This window comes from Macaca nemestrina, chromosome 7 (assembly GCF_043159975.1).
Source record: "Macaca nemestrina isolate mMacNem1 chromosome 7, mMacNem.hap1, whole genome shotgun sequence".
NCBI lineage: Eukaryota > Metazoa > Chordata > Mammalia > Primates > Cercopithecidae > Macaca > Macaca nemestrina.
The window spans coordinates 154,622,614-154,635,854 of NC_092131.1; the positions used below are offsets into that span (position 1 = coordinate 154,622,614).

General features: G+C 41.6%; 1 protein-coding gene across 4 annotated transcripts in view; it reads right to left on the minus strand.

Moving 5' to 3' along the window:
• LOC105490833 (semaphorin 6D) overlaps positions 1-13,241 on the minus strand; it is a 591,034-nt gene that overhangs the window by 251,440 nt on the left and 326,353 nt on the right. The gene's annotated exons all lie outside the window — the stretch shown is intronic.

Genomic DNA, 13,241 nt, shown 5'->3' on the forward strand with positions numbered 1-13,241 from the left:
ACTGTCACTAAATTATACACTGAAGCCAGTTTGTATTGGTGGCAATAGATTTTATGATAGATCTCTCACCGAAGCAGGGCACATAATTTATATCTATCCCACGTCCCTCGCCTCTCCTTGATAAAAGTCAGGAGGAAGGCATATTTGTATTCTGCTGTCCTCTGCCGAGGGTGTTTAACATGCTTATAGGCCAAATGAAACTGCTTTGTTTGTTATCTCCTGGCTTCCAGAAATAGTCAGCTCTGATAATGTGCCACTGGAGTTGAGTTACCACATAATGATGTAATGGCCCGGGAGTACAGTGAAACCACAAATGTCCAAATGAATTGACACAATTTCCTGTAGAGGAAGCAATCTGAAAATAATAGGCAGAAATTCTGGCTCCTTTTACACTTAGAGGAGATGACAGTCATCACAGAAGGGGTGTCTAGGAGAGTTCTGGTTGATCCACAGAAGGGAATGCTTACAAATACCAGGCTTTCAAAAGTAGATGGTGGACCCATCAAGTCTTCTTTATCTATCTTCTAGGAGAAAATTGGGAGCAGGCTTTGTTGAGTCCATAACAAACCCTGAGAATCACCAAACCTTCCTGTTTAAGTCTGGGCATCATTTCAAGAGTTCCATGAGAGGATGATGAGTTGTTTCACTTCCTGTCCTTGCACCTGCCCTTTTCCTCTGCTTGGAACACTGGTGTTTCTTCCCAACTGTTTTTCCTGTCTTCCCCTGCCCCACTCTGCCTCCTTCCCAGCCTTCGATTCACAGCTGAAACTTGGCCCTCATTGGGAAGCCCCCTGTGAAGAAGCCAGAATTTGGGGAAATCCTCTCCTTCTGCTTTCTCAGCAGGTTCCTCACCTGTTTCCTCTTAGAGCACAGCCCTCTCCACTTGACTGGGAGCTCTCTGAAGGTAAGCACTGTGCTTTATTCATTCACTTTTCTATCTCCAGGAGCCTTCCCAATGCCTGGCACAGAGGAGAGGCTCAATCAATATTTACTGAATGCATATTAGAAGGAGAAATCCAAATTATGGGGATTTACTTTGTTATGGAAATGTGTTATTTGGGGATTTCTTTTTTAAGACCACAAAGATGTCTACACACACTCTCCAGCAGACATAAGCTTCTGGGTATGGCCCTCTTTGCTGGATGTTCTATTTGCCTTTTGGGATATCCTCTTGTACTCATTGGTACCCTGTTCTGTGCCCTGGGAGGCTGACCTCCCAGGTGGGATCCCAAGCACTGTGCCTTCTGGCTTTCAGTTGGATTCAGCCAATGAAGGGCACTGTTAGCAGATGGAAGATGGGAGTAGAATGAATACAGACATTTACCACCAGCCCCATCCCCACTGCCTCCCTGGTGGGTTGACTCTGTATTTCTATTAAACAGTTGTGGTCCTTTTGACAGTCTTCTATAGCTTTGTGCTAAAAAAGAGGCTCTGCTTCCATGGAAGTCTAAAGGTAGTAATAACTCCCTTCCATGATTGGGTACAGGCGGCTTCATCATCCCTGATAGATTTCCCTTAACCTGTAAATATCTTGGTAAAGCTCCACTCATTAAATTCTCCCTAATTACTCGGTTTGAGAGTTGTCATCTGTTTTCTGCTGGGACACCAACTGACATGCTTTCCTTCCCTGATTCTGCCCATCTGCCATCATGAAGAAGGGACCATGGTGAACAAAAGAGACCACACAAAGGCCACAAAGGCAGTGTCACTAACACCATATCCTCTCACTATAGTGGGTGGGCTCCATCATCACTTGTTGAGACCACCACTCATGCCTTCTAAAGACCCCCTTTGGCTTCCTCATTTAGAGGAAATAAAACATTAAAAATTCTTGAAAGGATGCTTACTCACCTGCCTTTTAATTTATTTTTCATTCACTGAATGAGTATTGAGACTCTATGTTTGCCTTCCAGATAGAGTGTAAATGAGACAGGCCAGGTATATTACCTCATGGAGTTTATAGACTGATAGGGAAATCAGACCAAAAATAAGACATATGATTTATAATTGTAGGAAATGGTATAAGGGAGAAATGCATAGTGCCAGCATATTTCAGAGAATATCCTATAGTTCATACATAAAAAATATTTCTTATATAGATTTACATACTTAAAACATTGAATAGACATGAGTTTGAAATGTAATTACAAGTCCTTTGCATTTTTATTTAAAAGCCTAGGACATTCTGAGACTCCCTCTAAACTCCAAGTGCATGGAATCTCCTGGTTTCGTGTCAGCTCTGCAGGATATGAGTATACTTGATCTGGTGCCCACAGAGCTGGGCGTATCTACCTGTGGTTTGGAAGCTTGGTCAAGTACAATCAGATTGCTTGTAGATAAAGTGATATAGTTCCCTTAAAGGGCATTACTGCTAATGAATCTTTATGATATGTTTGTTTCCTAGTTTAAAGGAACGATTTTAGAAATCTAGAACAATGTATTATTGTCCACTGTTCTAAGGAGATTGTTATCTAAAATGGTGTTGTAGGAAGTTCCTTCTAAAACAGCATGATGCAATGACCACGGTAGGAGTCATCCATTTATTCAAGGAACATCTGTTGAATGTCTGCCATGTGCCAGCTCTGACATAGGCACAGGGCAAGTAGAAGCGGAGACAAGGCAGGCAGGTCCTAGAGGAGTTTATATTTTACTTGAAGAGATTGTCCAGAATTTGGGGAAGGGGAAGAAGCAATTCTCAGAAATGCAAGCGTCCTAACCTTGAGCAATATTAGGTGGGAAAAATGCCTTCTCTACAAGGTTCCGTGGAGCCTGATGCTTCCATAGAACACAGGCCCCTGCTTCCACCGCTGCCCCTCCGGCAACTCACTTATGACACCTCTTCCCTTCCAGGTGCCATCAGAGAGCACTGCAACCTGTGTTCAGCCAGGTTGTGTTAATGAATGCATAACTGAATGAATCCATGTTGACCCACATCTCCTCAAGATGGAGCTGTGAAGGGCACAACCGCCATCTTGTCAGCGAGGCCCTCCAAGCCAACACCTATGAGAGGAGGTGGTTCTACTTTGGTTCCAACAACACAAAAAAGGCAACTTTCTACTAGCCCAACCCATCTTCAGAAACATCTAGCCTGTCTGAAGCTGGGTAACTAAAGCTCAAGAAATACAAAATCCAAGATTTCTCTTCAATTCTTGGAAACTCTCTTCTGCCTCAAAAACATGGCCAGCAGCAAGACACCACAAACAGGCACCTATGCTTTTGCCAGACTCTAGCCTCCTTCTGGCACTCTCCCTACCCCTTTGCTGGGGTTCCCCAACATACGTGCCTGGTACTTCACGTTACATTCTCCATTGTAATCCCCCACTATTTGATCTTTGAACCTCTCAACCTCAACTCTTCTGTCTCACACCATTCGCTCATGGCTCTGCCATTTGTGGCTGAGAATACAGGTGTTCATGGAATACTTCTCAGAAACAACTAGCTTCCAGAAGTTTCTGAAGACCAATGCACAGTGAAGTATCTCTAATCCTATTTTTTTGCAATGTATTCTGACAGGTGGCATTGGAGGTTAAAATTTTAAGTTCAAACTTTTGGTAGCTCAGTGATATTGCTGTAGGTCTTGTCCAGGATGTGGGTAAAAAGGCGTTAAAACATCTCTGCCTATCTTATGTTCTCTCATGTTGAGAAATTGTGACGCAGTGAGGGAAAAAAAAAGAGCATTACTTTGTGTCACACGGGACTTGATTCCTGTTCCTCACTCTGCCCCTGGCCCAGGGCCTAGGGACTCAGCAGTTTTGGATCTCAATTTCCTCATAGCACTCCTTTACAATTACGATTTGATTCGTGTGAAATGAATTCCCAGGACATAATTCTTTAGAGTAAGTCTTAAAGTATTTTAAAACCAAAGGAAAATTGATTTTGTATCAGCCAGTGGTTTCTTCATTATCTGGCCTTGTGAGAATAGCCCGGGTATCATTGAGAAATAGAACTGCGCATGCGCAGACACACAGAGACCTGAGGATTCTGTTGATCATTTTTCTCAAGGTCTTGCTTCATGAGGACTCTTTCATCTCTCTTTCCTAAGCCCCTTTAGGAAAGAACTTGGAAGATCAGCTGCACAAGGAAAGATTAGCATAGGCTGAGAATCCAATGCAAAAAGAGGGTCTATCCTAGCACAAAGCAAGGCATGAAAACATTCAAGCATTTTGTGATGATGATGATAATGACAACACCATGTATTTCTCCCAAGAAGCTCAAAGAACTTCATAGGCCTCACATCAATCATCCTTGCCACTTCCCCAAAAGGAAGGAAAGGGCAGGCACTGATATGATATAAATGGCAGCAGCAGAGTGAGCCATCACATCGAATGAGAGCCTTACACATTGTTCACTGTCACTTGTAACCATACAGCAACTACAGTGAAAGTCAGGGAGGGGATGTGACCCGGTCTCAGGTCAGAAGCTACATCTCTGGGCAAGTAGGTGCACCTGAGTTTTGTAAATGGCACTTTGGACAATGATTTATTACTGATTATGGCCTGTCTAGTCTCATGTTTTCAAGTCATATTTTGCTGTCCTGATGTTGTTTATGGAATAAAACCTGGTTTCCACAAACTAGTGATTACTAGATTTCCCCTTAAGCTTCTGATTGTCATCTGTATAAACAATTACAGTAAAGCTCTTCATAATATTTTGGTCAATGATGGACTGCATATATATCAGTGGTTGCATGAGATTATAACGGAGCTGAAGAATTTCTGTTACCTAGTGATGCCCTAGCTATCAAAATGTCCTATCGCAATGCATTACTCACATGTTTGTGGTGATGCCGGTGTAACCAAGCCTACTGTGCTGCCTTTGTACAAAGTCTGACACATACAATTATCAATACTTGATAATGGTATTAAATAACTACATTCTGGTTTATGTATTTATTACACGATACATTTTATTATTATTTTTTAATGTTTATTTATGTTTTTTTTTTTTTTGGCTTTTGACCACCACACCTGGCTAATTTTTTTGTATTTTTAGTAGAGACAGGGTTTCACCATGTTGGCCAGGCTGGTTTCAAATTCCTGACCTCAAGTGATCCACCTGCCTCGGCCTCCCAAAGTGCTAGGATTATAGGCATGAGCCCGGCCTTTATCATTATTACAGAATGTACTCCTTCTACTTATTAAAAAAAATTAACTGTAAAACAGCCTCAGGCAGGTCCTTCAGGTGGTATTCTAGAAGAAAGCATTGTTATCCTAAGAGAAGGCAGCTTCATATCTGTTATTGCCCCTGAAGGCTTTCCAATGGGACAAGATGTGGAGGTGGAAGACAATGATATTGATAATCATTCACCACTCACTCACTGACCCAGAGCAATGTCCAGTCCAGCAAGCTTCATTCACGGTAAATGTCCTATATAGGTATATCAATTTTTATCCATTAAATCATATTTTTGCTATACCTTTTCCATGTTTAGATATATTCATATATACAAATACTTACCATTGTTCTAAAATTGCCTACAATATTCGGTACAGTAACTTGCTATACAGGTTCGTAGTCGAGGAGCAATGGGCTATACCATTTAGGTTGGTATAAGCACATTCTATGATGTTTGCACTAAGACAAAATCGCCTAATACCACATTTCTTACAGTGTATCCCTGCTCTTAAATGATGCACCACTGTTCAATTTTTCGTCTAAAAGAGAGTGAACCAAAGAGCTTCCCATCCTCATGATCCTTTAGCAAATAGATAAGACAAAGCCTTATCCTATATTTCGCCACTTAGATTTCTTCCAGGGTTTCTCTAGCTTAAATAGCTCCTTCTCTGCTCTGTCTTTCACTCCCTTCTGTCCTTGTATTTCCTATTTTTTCCTCATTATTAAAAATTAAATTCCTATTCTGTGCTCTAAATCATAGCCCCACAAATGCACATGTAATTCCAGTTTAAAATGTAAATAAATAGCCTTATCCCTGCAAGCTGCAGTTGTCCTAATCTCTCTACCATTATCGACATTTAATGAGTTCTAAGAAGTTCAGGACATAGTACTTGTCAAAGAAAGCTGAAGCAAGCCATGCACTCAGGTCAGTCTGTTTTTGAAATAAGTTGGTGTGGCCCAGCTTAGAAAAAAGGAACAAAATAGTGGGTCAGCGTGGGCCAAATGACTCATCGGGGGGAGAAAAGCATGAAGCCAACAGAGGAGACATTTCCAGAAGATTGAGAAAAGACAGCTCCCCAATTTGTTAATGCTGGTTAAAGCCGTTTCATTACTTGTTAAGGGTAGAAGTCAGTCTATTGAGAGTTATAAAAGTTCAGAGTGAGGACCCAGAAACATTGGGTGGAGGCCACTTTGCTTAAACAAACAAACAAACAAAAAGTGGCATGAAGGAAATACAGCAGCTAAGAATATTCCAAGGTCAGAAGAAAAGTTCCCTCCCAGGTAAAGATTTCCTGAGTGGGAAGGAAGAAAGAGGAAACAAATAAGCAAGGACACGACCAACAAAAACAAAAACGCCATCTTTATTTTTTCAGGTTATATTTTGTTCCCAGTCTGTTTCCTGAGATATATTTAAAAATGAAAAAGGAAGCTTGAAACAGAATTCACTACACTTTTTAGACTACAATATAGATGTGTAATGAATGCATAGAGAGGAGCAAATAGGTTCCCCCCCCACACACACACACTCACAGTCACACACACTCAGCTCTCACGCCAGAGTCCTTCAAGTAGGGGGATTTCAGAGAGACCTCGAAGACATCTGCCTTCTAGTCTGAGAATATACGATCTAATTTCCAACACATCCACTTGAAAACTCCTGGTTTTCAAAGCAGTAACTGATCACAGTGGAAAAATCAGGCAGTCAGGGATTCAGGAGCAGCCATACAACCGCCTCCCAGGGAAGTACTTCCCCTGAAGACCTAAGGGTAATGGATGACAGCTCATTTCCCATTCATTGTACAGCTAAAGAACTAAAAACTCCACTGTCCCAGGTATTACTTTTCCTAGAAGTGCAGCTAGAAGCTACAAAATGAGAGACTAGCATGGACTCCTGAAAATCATGTTTCTCTAGAAAGCAGCTCTCTGCACTCAAGGAAACTGCTTCAGTTCAGCACATCTGTCAATAAGCGTTAACTCTTATTGGGCACTTAAAGTTTATATTTTTAAATCAATTCTTCTTTTTACAAAAAAAAAAATGAATTATTCAAAACAGCTACTTTTGAGTCTGGACTCCTCGACACCCTGGGGACACCAGGCTCTGGATTAGCTCTAGGAGAATATTTTGGCACTTGGTAATTATGAGCAAATCTTATGACTCATCAATACGCATCACTTTAATGATGTCCTCTTTCAAGTAATTTCTTCTAAGAAGTGAGGCACCTCACTGAGCTGCAGCTGAGGGCACACTACTATGATACATATTAATTCAGTGTCCCCATCAAGGACACTGAAGGGGCTTTTCTGTCCCTTAGTTGCCCATCCATAGGGCAGTAATGGGGAAGAGCTCTGAGTAATTATCATTCAAGGCTTCCTCTTATATCCTGGAAAGGTACAACAAATTGATCAGATAGTAAATTAGGCTTTTGTTAAATCCACTCAGTTTGACAGTAATGGTTAAATTCAAAACTAGATCATCAATAGCATTGAAAAGTAAGTTGACTATGTCACTTTGATGTGCCATGGGCTGCCATGATCTTTGGGGAGCAAATAGACAGTATTCACCATTTCATTCCAAAAGACTCTTTTGTAATTGCATTTAAGTTACTTTAAGGCCTGGCTACTTATTTGGTGAAACTGAACAAAAGTACCTGGCGGTTCAGCATGCTAATGAGCTAAGTTTACACTGAGGTAACTAGGTGCCAATATAAGTCACCATGGCTACAAAATTAATCTGGCACTCCAGAAACCAGGGTGTGCAGAGTCATTATAAACAACAATGTTGCTCCCATAACAAAAGTCATCCATTCCACATGGTTCAATGGGAACAACTGTGCAAACAGAATCCTATAAGAGCTTATAAGTCTAAGGCTTAGTTCTGCAGCCAACCATAATTTGAAGTGTGGTTCTCTGATTTCCAAAAGTAACTACCTCTGTCATCCTTTTCAGACCCACCCAAATTACAGCTTTGGCTGTGAAAAAGGGTTGGGAGAATGACTGCATAGTGAGAAAAGTGTATTTTTTGAAAGGTAATTGCCCTATTTGTTGGTTCTGCTCCATATCTGGCCTACGGAGTCAAAATATATTAAAATGTCGTAAGGCAGCCTCATTGAAAAGTTGAACCATGCAGGGCTCATGCCTTTTACTAGCGGGAGACATATGCTCCAAATGCCAGATCATATTTTAGGAAGATGCTAACATTGTTCCTCAAATATTCTCCAAGGGGAAAGGAAACGCTTTCCACAAACTCCGCCTTTGCTGAGGGCTGCCTCCAGGAGGGGGTCTTCCCTACTTCTTTCAGACCTTTGTACTTCCTCTGGGAGGGAAAAACATTCCTACTGTTTCAGAAGGGTTGCTACAAAAATTTATATGCACTCTTATCAAAGCATCAGGTGACAGAATATCTCTATTTCATTCATCAATTTATTCAACAAGTATTTATTGAGAGCCTACTATGTACGAAAGGTGATTTGAGGCACTTCACATATATCACTGAAAGTCCTGGTGGAGCTGACTTTCATGGAAGGGGGCAGTGGGAAAACAGAAAAAAACAGACATAATAACTAAAATATGTAATACATCAGTAGGTGATAAAAGCTAAGGAAAAAAGTAACAGAAGACAGATATGTAGATGAGGTACGTGGAGTGAGAGGTAGTTAACAAGAGGACAAGAGGAATTGGGTATTCTGGCTTATTAATAGGCCTCTTTGAGAAGGTGATATTTGAACAAAGGCTTGAAGGAGGTGAGGGAGTTAGTGATATTGATGGTTGGAGGATGGTCATTTAGGCAGAGGGAACAGCCGCCAATGAAAAAGCCCTAAGTCAAGAGCACGCCAATCATATTTGAGAAAGTCGGGGAGGCCAATGTGAACTCTGCCAGGCAAATACAAGGGAAAGAATGGGGATAGGAGATGAGATAAAAGAATAGTAAGTACACAGATCATGTGGGGCTTATAGACCACTGATTTTCAACTTTCAAGTGTATATACATTAATTGAGATCAAGTGAAAAGGAAAGTCATATCCACTTGTCTGAGAGCTTCTGTATCTCTAATCTACTGCCTCTGGTGCTGCTGCTGCCTGGAACATATTTTGAGCAGGAGGATTTCTGACCATTGTAAGGGACTTTTACTCTGAATGCAGTGAGGATCCACTGAAAGCTTTGGCAAGTGTTGAGAATAGACTATGGCCAGGGAAGAGAAATTGGGAGACCAGTGAGGAGACTACTGTAATAAAGGCAAGAAAACAGGAGGATTTGGGTCAAGAAAGTGTCAGTGGAAGCAGTTAGACTATGGACATGTTTTGAAGATATAGCTTTCATAGTCTTCTGATGGACCAGAAGTTGTGTGTGATAGAGGGAGAAGAACCAAAACTATGCTGAAGTATTTGACTAAAGCAGCAGAAAAAAGACTTGGCAATCAACTGAAATGGGGAATGCTGCAAGTGAGACACGGTTTGGGAGGTAGGTTAGGAATTTTCATTTGTCCATAATACATCTGGTGATGTTAAGGAGGCAAAATTTGGAACCTGGAAGAGAGAGCTGACCTGGAGATATGAATGTGGCAGTGGTTGACATAAGATATATGAAACCATGAAACTGGATGAGATCACCCAGAGAGTGAATGCACATAGAAAGGAATAGACCAATCGTGGCCCTGTGGCACTCCAACTGGCTCATTTCCTGGTGTTGCTCTAAGAGAGTCTCTTGCCCCCAGGAAAAAACATAGAGGAAGCCTCGAAAGGGAATTATTTCTCAAATTTTGCTGGAAGCAGTTCCTGTGGACTGAGTGTTTGGATTCTCCTCCAAGTCTCCCATACCACATCTCACTCATAAAAGTAACGAGACCACACTGTCCCTTTCGCAATGACTTGTGGACAAATGCAGAGTGGGTATAAAAGTACGGTTTTCCACCCTCTAGAATTTCAGTTTCTATGGTGGAGCTGCATCCCTCTTCAAGGATTATCCTGTGAATGGTCAACGACTTGGAGTCCCTATAGGATTTGTTGAAACAGGTCCAGGGCAAACATCCATTTGAGGCAGCAGCACAAGCATTTATTAATGCATTCAACAATGAGCATTACAATGAGTAAGTACTTGCCTAAACAATATAGAAGTTATAGAGAAGAAACACCTACGAATCTTACCCATATGACTGGTTTGGTATCCTGAACTGCTGAGCTTAGCTTGATATGCTTCAAGAAAAACAAATTACACACACACACACACACACACACACACACACACACACACACACACACACCCATCTATTGCCCTTGGGAATCTATCTTGGATCGACCTCTCAAACCTGCTCATTCCATCTGGCCAAGCTTCTGTTGCAGATTTCTCCCTTTGGTACCCTTCCTTTCTCTAACTGCTACCCTGTTAATAGGCGTTTAGATTGCTTTTGATTGGTCTGCTTTCCTGGAATACATGGTTCCATGCTACCCATGCCTAAGGCTGGCTGCAGTTCCCAAGACCGAGGAAGGGCAAAGCTGTAGGCTCTCTGCTTATTTAGGACTACAGATGGTTAGGTACTCTCCTCAAGGAAATTGTAGTGGAATAGAAATTAGCATTATAAGATTGCATGACAAATCAGCCAGAGTATATACATATGTGAATATACATTTTGATGTATACACAGAAGTGGGCTACTAGTAGCATAAACATTAACATTATAATGTAACTTATAGACACACGATACATATGTATCACAGATACAAATCCATTCTGCCTGTGTTCCATCTCAGATGATGGGGGTCACTTTTTTTCAGGGGAGAAGACTGTTATTCCCCAATATCCACCCAAAGGTTAAGTGTGTGCCCCATAATTTCCCCATTTCTATTAATAGTTCATTCTGGGTCTTTCATCCATGAATTTACCTATACCTTTTCAGAAGCTATTGACAGCTGAGAACGTACCATCTCCTGGGGGTAATGACAGCCTGTTATGCATCATTGGGGAGTGAGAGTGCAAAAGGTATCTGTTGAGGCCTGCCTTGGTTTGTGCTGTCACGGCCACCTCTCCCACACATTTCTCCCACCTACAGACTAATCCCTGCCCCAGGATCTAGCACCAATCCTGTCTTTAATCACAAGGTCTTAAAGATATGTGCTTCAACAGTTAGTTGACTCAGAGGCAAATCACCATAGTCACCAATTCTGTCAGACTGTATGACCCAGTTCTATAAATGAGCTTGTGTCTTGTTTCTGAGATCAGCTTCCCACCTTGTGCCCCAGTGGTGGCTTCACAGTCTTTGTCTTGGTCCTTTGTATCCAGGTCCCCAATATGGTAACTGTCCAGGATTCTAGGCCTTTTAAGAATAGTCTCAGCCATTATTCTTCTCACATCTAAAGCATCTGCCTGCAAAATGGAAATCCTTTCCCCAAACCCGGAATTGCCAGTGTCTCCTGACGCTGCCTGTCTACATGTCTGTCTGCATGATGATCCTATATTTCTGCACTCTGCCCACCTGTCAGGACTACACAGATACCGGGCATCTGACCCTTTACACTCATTGCCTCCTGGATCCTCCTGTTGTTGATGGTTTAACTGTGTGGATATTGAGCACGATGCATGGTCATTTTCTCTATCATGAGCACACATGCAGGAGAAATAAAGAATATTAATCTGAGCCACTGCTTACTGCTCGCAGATCACAACTGCTCAGTTGAAGAGGGTACCATATGCAATGTGGGAAAGGTGCAGCAAATCACAACATAAATAGCACCCTCTAGAGTTGTGCTGTGCAGCACACCTGATGGTAACCACTGCTTGATACCCTAACAGCACATCTAAAGCACTGCGTTTGTAGCTAGTGAAGCGGTGGTCAGCATATATATTGGCATCAGCATTTACATGTGCGGGTGTTGACTAAAAGTTCAATACACTTTAATTACAGCCTAAAATCAGGGTCAGATTCAAAGGAAAAAAAGTGAGGCAATATGCCTAACCTCGAACACTTGGCATTTAAATAATGTAACAGTCAATAAGACTAAAACTTTTTCTCACCGAGGTCAGGCAAGCTGCTTTCCCAGGAGAGCTGGTGCAGTCCTAAACAATGCAGTGCACATTTCAGACTGCAATGGCTCACACAGCACACGTGGCCTGAGGGGTGCCAAAAGCCCTTCTTGCTTTCAATGATCTCCTACTCCCATCTACCAGAGATCCTAGACTCCTCACCATTAAAGTCAAATTTTAGGATTAATTGGAATCCTACTCAGCTCCCTTGATTTCCTCTCTACCCCTCCAAAAAACTGTTATCTTGGAAACCTATTAGGTATTCATCTTAACAGAAATCACCATTGTTGTCTTCATGAATCACATATAAGTTTCTGAAGGGATATATTACAGGCCAGCTCTATGGAGGAGGGAAAGGAGAGACAATAGTGTCAAGATATAGGAGCAGCCTAATACATGTGGCAGGATGGGGGTAGTGAAAACTGATCTGAGAAGCAGGAGATGTGGGATCCAATAGAGGTTATACGGCTGGCCAACTGTGCAATCCTGGTCAAGTCATGCTACATCTCTAGGTGTCTGCCCTTTCAACTGTAAAGATGAAGGAATTAGGTTAGATGATTTGTGAGCACTTGCCACTGTTAAAATTGTAAACTATAAATCTGGGAAGTTGAAGCTTTTTCTGCATGAAGTGTCAGGGTGGTGATCTTCAAACGGAACAAGGACACAGATTAAACTGATGCTGAAGGAATTCCCAATAAGTATGAAGAATTGCCCCAAACCAACTCCACCTCCTTCACAATTCTCCCCAAGGCAGCCCTGAAAGAAGAACACTTAATTGCAAAGCAGGAGCTCCAACAACAGCATGTGTAATTGAAAAGGTGGTTTCATGGGCACCATTGAAAACTGAAGGAAATTTGAAACTTTACATGTTGGCATTCATTCAGAAGGTGGCACTTGTGAATACCTATTATACATGCAGATTTTCATCTCATAAATTAGGTTATAATGTACTTTGTTAATTCTAGCAAGGTATTAATATCACATTAATCTAAGTCATAAAAATAAAGTATTTATGGATCTTATTCATCCCTTTAAGAACCAAGTGCCACATGGAAGGTAGTGTTGAAGGAGATGAGAGGTCCATAGATGAGTCTCCCTGCTCCCATTCAAGG